The sequence below is a fragment of the Lynx rufus genome, unplaced genomic scaffold (assembly GCF_022079265.1).
Source record: "Lynx rufus isolate CCGP_SWC_20201006 ecotype Redwood Valley unplaced genomic scaffold, mLynRuf1.p SCAF_8, whole genome shotgun sequence".
Taxonomy (NCBI): Eukaryota; Metazoa; Chordata; class Mammalia; order Carnivora; family Felidae; genus Lynx; species Lynx rufus.
The window spans coordinates 65,167,009-65,175,221 of NW_025814896.1; the positions used below are offsets into that span (position 1 = coordinate 65,167,009).

Here is an 8,213-nt window from a genome sequence, read left to right on the forward strand (position 1 = left end):
GGGGGAAATGTTAAAAAAAAAATAGGAAAGCAGAGGGACAGATTTTCTTGTTGACTGGCTGCCAGGGATTGAAAGGTTGAGGCAGCCAGTCCCCTCGGAGGGGACAGCTGAAACATTTCATGGTGTAAAGTCAGCGAATTTCCACCGGCTCGCCTGCCAGAGACCACAAAATGGTTTCAAACAACGGCTCGCTTCATGATATGTGTGTGTGTGTGTGTGTGTGTGTGTGTGTGTGTGTGCGCGCGCGCGCGCGCGTCCATGTGTGTGTTTGAGAAAAAGGCAAGTCAAGGGTGGGGGATGGGTAGAGCTAAAAAGTGTCCTCTCTCGGCCAGCCGAGTGGGCAAGGGGCGTGGTGAGCAGATTAATGAAAATGTTTTGCTGGCATGAGGGGTTTGATTGCCCCGCTGCAAAATTGCTTGCAGATTCAAAAACAGCATGTTTCATTTCAAACTCATTCTCTTGCCATACATTAGCACTTGTCAATGTAACCATTAAGCACAAGCAGTGCAGAAATTTAATTACAAAACCATTTATTTTATTGAAAGAAAAATAAACCCAAGCTACCTCAAATGCATTAGGTAGGTTCAAAACATGTTCAGCTGATAACACCCAAGGGTAGGGAGGCCTGCTGCAGGAATAAATGCGTCTTTCATGTGCGGTGGGGACTCGATATTAGAAACAGCTGCCCATAGGTCCCTCTTTATTTAAGTGCAATTATGAATTAAAAAACAACAGATTTAATGAAGGGACTTTTTATATCTGAAGTTACTCGGCTGTGGTGTTCACTCTCGTCTTCCCATTTTTGCCTCCCCTTTTCAGCGGTTCAATTAAAAATGCTAAATAGGTTGAGCAGAACTTATTCCTGAACGGGTCACCTTCCCTGCCCCCTCCCGGCTTGTCTTTTGTTTGCCTAATGGTGGGAGAACCAAGGTCTGCGGTGTTAAAGGAAGTCACAAAAATGTGCTAAACACATCAAAAAGTCCCCAGTCTGTGTCTCATTTATGCCTTCTTCCCCTGCCCCCCGTGTGCATCTTCTACATGTTGGAAATCAGGCAGTGCAAGGCTCTCTGGTGAAATAGATTTGGCTGATGTCATGCTGGAGACGGCCTCTCCTTAGCACGACGGAGTTGCCAATAACGCGTCTGTTTTACTATTCTGCTGGAGAGGGAAGAGAAAGAGTTATAACCTTAGTGGTTTGGACTGATTTGTCCATTTAAAGTGCTTTTTTTCCCCCCTGTCTGAGATATCAACCCACAATTTCTTACAGACATCTCCTCATGTAGTTCGCTCAGAGGAGGAATCTGGAAAGGAAAGATCTTTTTCTTTCTTTGTTTCTTTTCTTTCTCTTTCCCTCCCTTCCTCCCTCCCTCCCTTCCTCCCTCCCTCCCTCCCTCCCTCCCTTCCTTCCTTCCTTCCTTCCTTCCTTCCTTCCTTCCTTCCTTCCTTCCTTCCTTCCTTATTTCCCTAGCAAGAATACGAATCTCTAAAATTTTAGGGAGGCATATTTGTCTGGTGGGAAGTGGGAAGCAGGAGGCAGATTAGGCAGGGAGGGGGGGTGTTCTGCTGGAAACTCCCTTTTAGCTCTTATAACTAAGCTTATGCACAGAAGCAGAGCCTTTGTGGCATTGTCATATTGATGATTTTGCCTGTGTGAGACCTAAGGAGGATGTCCTGGCCTGTTTCACAAAGGCCTCCAGACCTCCATTGTCTCCAAGGGACCATGGCCGATGCTCTGGGGGAGAGGGACCGTGCACATCATTGTCCAACTGCTCTGAGACCAGCCAGGAAGGGACCCTGAGCAGCCACACTGTCCTGATGGCTTGGAAATTGTGCCCGCTCCCTGGCCTGGAGGAGCACGTCTGCCTCTGACCCAGATGCTCTGCTCTGTTCTTGACACGTGCTCTCTGTGCCAAAGACCCAGGGAGCCTGAGGCAGGAAAAACACATTCGGAGATCGAGAAACTCACTGCAACGGGTATTAAAGCCTGTACTACCGAGTTAAGATATCAGTTGTTTGGGGAGGAGGAAGGAGGGCAGAAGGGAACAGGATGGGGATGTTGGAGGTGGAGGGTGGGTGTTTGCATCCTATTTCAATATTCTGAGAGAACTGAGCCCAGGGTGTCTAAATTGAGCCCTGTAAGCCAAAGCCAAGGAAGCCCCGGAGCAGACTGAGCCTCCATCAGTTATCACAAGCGCACCCAGCAGAGAAAACAGCAAAACACTACAAACATTCTCTGAGGGGGTCAAGAAGGTGACGCTCCACTCTGACCCGGCCAAGGAGAGATGCTCTTATTCTATCCATGACTGTGTATAAGAAAGGACAAGGGGAGTGACTGGGGGATGGTGGGACGAGGGTTCCAGACTGGCTAATGGCACTGTTACTGAAAGAAATTCCACTCGGGGTGTGAGCTGTAGACTTTCGAAACATCACATCTCACTCAATAAAAGCACATGTTGACATCACGTGCTTCTGCTTATGTGTCTCCCTACCCAGTGCTTCCAACTCTCAGGTGTGCATTTTCTACGTACGTGATGCTTCCTGGCCTGGGTTTCGGGCAGGAGAGTTTCAAAAATGTATCCTAGGTTTAGAAACCACAGTGTTTTTTTAAAAAAAGCAACTGAATGGAATATTCAAGAATTCTCTTATTTGCACTGTCTTTTCTGGAATAAGATGTAAGCCTCCTAGGGAACAGAATAGGTTTCCTCACCTAAGAGCTGGGCTGGAGAAGCTGATGGAACAAGCAAGGGCTTCCAAATCATCCTGCGGCCTAGAAGCAAGAATTAGGGGAGGTGAAATGAGTTTGCATCCACATCGGTCTTCTGGGGAATGTGGAAATCCCAGCCCTGAAGTGTGCCTACTGGAGTGTGCCCAGAGAACGAGGTTACCTTACCCAAAGTATCATTTTCACAGCCGAACCTACTCCTTCACCCCCAGGGGGCTGCACAACCCACAGCAAGATCATGAGGGGCCCTCCTTGCAGGTAGGCTAGTGGCAACGAGGGCTGCCCCCTTCAAACAGGGCTTTCTCTCTCCTCTTCTGATCCTTCACCCTCTACTCATCTCCTGCTCTGTGATACAGAGTTAATCACATGACCTTTAACATGTAGTTATAGCTATTTATCCACGGATATTTTCCGAGTATCTACCACATGCTGGGCACTATACTGGGTGCTGGGGATTTAATGAGCTACAAGATCCTTGCCATTGTGGTCTATGTCCCAGTGGAGGAGGTAGATATGAATCAGGTGAACAAACAGGTTAAGAGACTACAAATTGGTATTCATGCCTTGTGATGGGTTTTAATAGCGGAGGCACCTGGTGTAGGGAAGGGAGTCACACTGGACCTAACGGCCAAGAAGAAGCCAGCCACATGGTGAGCTGGGAGGAAAGTGACAATAGGCAGCACACAGTCCTGATGTCCATAAGAGCTTGGCCTGACGAGGCCCAGCCAGAAGGCCATTGTGACCAGATGTGAAGGTAGGGAGGCTGGGCATGAAGCCATGGGAAGTGGTGTGGATTCAGAGCGTTCTAAGTGCAGTGGGAAGCCAGTGAGTGGTTTTAAGCAATGGATTAACCTGTTCTGATTTGTGGTTTTAAAAGATGATTGGCTCCAAGTGTGGAAAATGGATTGAAAGTGAGCAAAAGGAATAATGGGGAGGCCCTTTGGGAGAGTACCATAGGCTAGGTGAGAGAAAATAGAGGCTGGAGCAGAATGATGGCCATGGGTATTCTTCTTCTTTTGTGTAATGGAGGTTGATTTGGCTTCTCAACCAACAGAGGTTGGTTTGGCTTCTCTGAGAGCTCCTGGAGGACAGAGCTTGCTTTAGTCTTCCTAGGATGAAGGAGGTGTCCTACTCTTTCCCACCAGTACCATCACATGATGCAACAAACTATTTCTCAGCTTGAGCTTCAAACAGCCTGACACAGACCACTCTCCTGCCCCACCTTGGAGACACTACCCTCCATTTCCTCCTTCCCCCTCCTCCCAATGGCAGCCCCTTCCCAGAGCCCTTCCGCCTAGAATGTTCTAGTTTTGACAAAGTCTGACTATTCCTGCTAACTAAAATGCCTGATTAAGTGCCAACCCTCTGAAGGTCTTCCCTGACTCTCTGGGATAGCGGCAGCCATCTGCACCCCTGTGCTCTCATGGCACTTTGTTCACATCTGGATTTTAGCACCTCATAACACTGTGTTGTAAACTCTCTGCTTGGTGTTTGTCTCCTAACTCGATCCCTGGCTTCGACTCAAGTTATGAACTTATCACAAAATCTCCATTTTTCTATAGAGAGTTGTCAAGACTGAGGACTGAGGTTTTGAACTTCATTGCATATGAAATCATGGTATTACATAGTTAACATTAATAAATCTTAGTATTGTGGATTTCTATTGTACTTTAAAACCTGAGCCTTCTATTATACTTTAAAACCTAATATTTAAAAAGTTTAAATATTAAACAGTCCTGGTTAGGGAGCCACTCCCCTAATGAATGACAGGATGAGTGACCTGGAAGATCCGCCAAAAGGAATTACCCAATCTGAAGACAAAAAAGGAAAAAGACTGAAAAAACTGAGTAAGATTTAAGGATGGGTAGGGAATATCCAAAGTTCAGTATGAAGTCAATGGGAGTCTAAGAAGGAGAGGGGAGAGATAATGAGGCAGAAAATATATCTGACAAAATACTGGATAAGAAATTCCCAAATTTGTTGAAAGATCCAGAGCATAGGGAATCCCAAACAGGATAATTATGAATAAAATTGCATCTAGGCATATCGTAATTAAACTGCAGCAAAAGAAAAGTAAAGGGGAAATCTTGCAAGTAGGCAAAGAAAAACGACACATTGCATACAAGGGAATAGTGATTTAAAAGGCTGTGGACTTAATGGTGATAGTGTTGGTCGGGGTGGCAAATGGACTTACACTGTCTCAAGGTTTCTACATTTTATGTAAAGATGTTCAGTACTAACTGTAAGTATACTGTAAAATGAATCTAAGGATTTTTTTTGTAATCCTTAGCTAAACCATCAAAGAAATAATGCAAAGTTATATATCGAAAAATCTAGGTGCACCTTGGTTGCTCAGCCCATTAAACATCCAACTTCAACTCAGGTCATGATCTAACAGTTCGTGAGTTTGAGCCCTGTGTTGGGCTCCATGCTGACGGTGGGGAGCCTGCTTGGGATTCTCACTCTCTCCTCTCTCTCTGCCCCTACCTGCCTCTCACATACATAAACTTAAAAAAAAATCTAATAACTAAGTTAAAACAAAACTATGAAATATAGTCAAATAATCCAACAGAAGGCAGGGAAACAGAAGAATTAAGAATAGAGTGGAGTGGACAACAGAAAAGAAAGAGTATAATGGTAGACCTGGATACAATCACATCAATAATCACATTAAATATTAATGAACTAAATACCCCAATTAAAAGGCAGAGTTTACTAGATCTTTTTTAAAAAGCAAGACCAAGCTATATTCTGACTAGAAGGGATGGACTTTCTCACCCATATTCACTGAAGCACTATAGCCAAGATACAGAAACAGCCTAAATGTCCTTCAACAGATAAATGAATAAAGAAAAATGTGGTACAGATAGGCAATGGGATATTATTCTGTCATGAAAAGGAAGAAAATTCTGCCATTTGCTAAAACGTGGATGAATCTGGAGGGCATTACAGTAAGCGAAATAAGCCAGACAGAGGAAGACAAATACTGTATGGTATCACTTATATATGGACTCTAAAAAGAAAAAAAAAGCCAATTTTACAGAAACAGAGAATAGAATGGTTGGAGGGAGCTGGGACCTGGGGGGCAGAGAGGTGGGAAAAAACAGGATGATGTAGGTCAGGGGTCATAAATTATCAGTTATAAGAGTAAGTTCTGAGGCTCTAATGTACAGCAAGGTGACTACAGTTAATAATACAAGATTGTAGACTTGAAAGTTGCTGAGAGGAGATCTTAAGCATTCTTATCACACACACATACACACACACACACACACACACACACACACAGCTAACTTTGTTAACTATGTGAGGTAACGGATTGTTAATTTTCTTGATCTTGGTAATCGTTCTACAATGTATATGTATATCATCACATTTCACACTTTAAATATATATACAATTATATTTGTCAATCATTCCTCAATAAAGTTAACAATAAATTTTGAAAAAGAGATAAACTTTAAGTACAATGGATCAATTAATAAGGAAGACATAATGATTGTTGATGTGTACATGACTAAGAATAGAGCTTCAAGATACATAAAACAAAAATTGACAGAATAGGGGTGTCTGGGTGGCTCAGTTGTTTAAGTGTCTGGCTCTGGATTTTGGCTCAGGTCATGATCTCATGGTTCGTGATATCGAGCCCTGCATCAGGCTCTACACTGACAGTGTGGAGCCTGCTTGGGATTCTCTCTCCCTCTCTCTCTGCTCCTTCTCTGCTCATGTGCTTTCTCTCTCTCAAAATAAGTAAAAAAAAATTTTGAATTGCCAGAATAAAAAAAGAAATAGAAAAATTTACAATTATAGTAGGATATTTTAATCCTTCCTACAATTGATAGAACCACCAGAAAAAAAATCAGTAAAGTCACAGAGGCTCTAAACAGCCTTATCAGCCCCTTCACTTAACTGGTATTTATAGAACACTATACCCAACAACTGAAAATATACATTCTTTTCTACTGCACACGTTTACCAAGAGAGACCATAACCTGGGCTATAAAACAAGTCCTAATAAAATAAAAAAGGATCAAAATTATACTAGCATGTATCTTCTAATCACAGGGTAATTAAATTAAATTAGAAATCAATAAAAATAAGGTACCTAGGAAATCCCCAATATTAAATTAAACCCACACTTCTAAACAACCCATGAGTGAAAAAAGAAATCAAAGAGAAACTAGAAAATATATAAAACTTAATGATCATGAAAATACAACAAAATTTGTGGGTTGTGGCTAAAGCAGGGCTTAGTGGGAATTTTATGGCTTTAAATGCTTATATTAGAAAAGAAGAAAGGTCTGAAATCAGTGACTTAAGATTCCACCTCAAACCCAAAGTAAACCAAAGGAGAACAAGTAATATAATAAATATAGTAGAAATGAATGTAATAAGAAACAGGCAAGCAATAAAGAAAACTAGCAAACCCCAAAGTTGTTTCTTTGTGAAGAATAACAGCAAAAAAACCTGATAAACTTTGTTAGAGTGCTCAAGAAAAAATAGAAAACACAAATTACCAATATCAGGAATGAAAGAGGGATTATCAATGCAGATTTTACAGACGTTAAAATAACAAAAAGAGAATACGAGAATGCTGTGAAGACCTTTATACCGATAGTTTCTACAAAATAGATGAAATGGAAAAATCCTTTAAAAATAACAAATCACCAGTATTTACACAAGATGAAACAGAAAACCTGAATTGTAGGCACAGTAATTACGCTGATCAACTATTCAAAGAAGAAATAACACCAAAGTTACACAAACTCTTTCAAAAAAATAGAGGAAGATGGGATACACTTCCCAGTTTGTTTTATGGTGCTGGTAAACTCGAATACCCAAACCTGACAAACACATGAGAAAAGGAGGCTGGCCAGCATCCCTCACAAACATAGTTGTAAACACTCTCAACAAAATATTAGCAGATCAGACACAATAATATATAAAAAGAATAATACCTCATGACCAATAAGAGTATCCTAGGAATGCAAGGTTGATTTGACAGGGAAAAAAAAATCAATCAGTGTAACTCACCAAATTAAAATAATAGAGGAGATGGGGCGCCTGGGTGGCTTGGTCGGTTAAGTGTCTGACTTCGGCTCAGGTCATGATCTCACGGTCTGTGAGTTTGAGCCCCGCGTCGGGCTCTGTGCTGACAGCTCAGAGCCTGGAGCCTGTTTCAGATTCTGTGTCTTCCTCTCTCTGACCCTCCCCCGTTCATGCTCTGTCTCTCTCTGTCTCAAAAATAAATAAACATTAAAAAAAATTAAAAAAATAAAATAAAATAATAGAGGAGAAAAAGCATACGGTCATTCTGATAGATGCAGAAAAAGCAACTGACAAATACACTTTTATGATAAAAACTCTCAGCAATCTAGGAATAGAAGGGAGCTTCCTCAATCTTATAAAAGATATTCTTAATAATGAAATATTGAACACTTTCTCAGTAAGTTTGGGAACAAGGCGATGATGTCCACTTTCATCACTTCTT

At 41.9% G+C, this 8,213-nt stretch overlaps 1 long non-coding RNA gene across 1 annotated transcript; it reads right to left on the reverse strand.

Moving 5' to 3' along the window:
* Positions 1-559: 559 nt before the first annotated feature.
* On the reverse strand, positions 560-7,794 carry LOC124504408 (uncharacterized). Its single transcript, XR_006960395.1, has 3 exons — positions 7,757-7,794; positions 2,708-2,767; positions 560-1,158 (listed from the first exon to the last, which is right to left on the reverse strand). It is a non-coding gene; the product is annotated as an uncharacterized LOC124504408 (long non-coding RNA).
* Between the last annotated feature and the right edge of the window lie 419 nt (positions 7,795-8,213).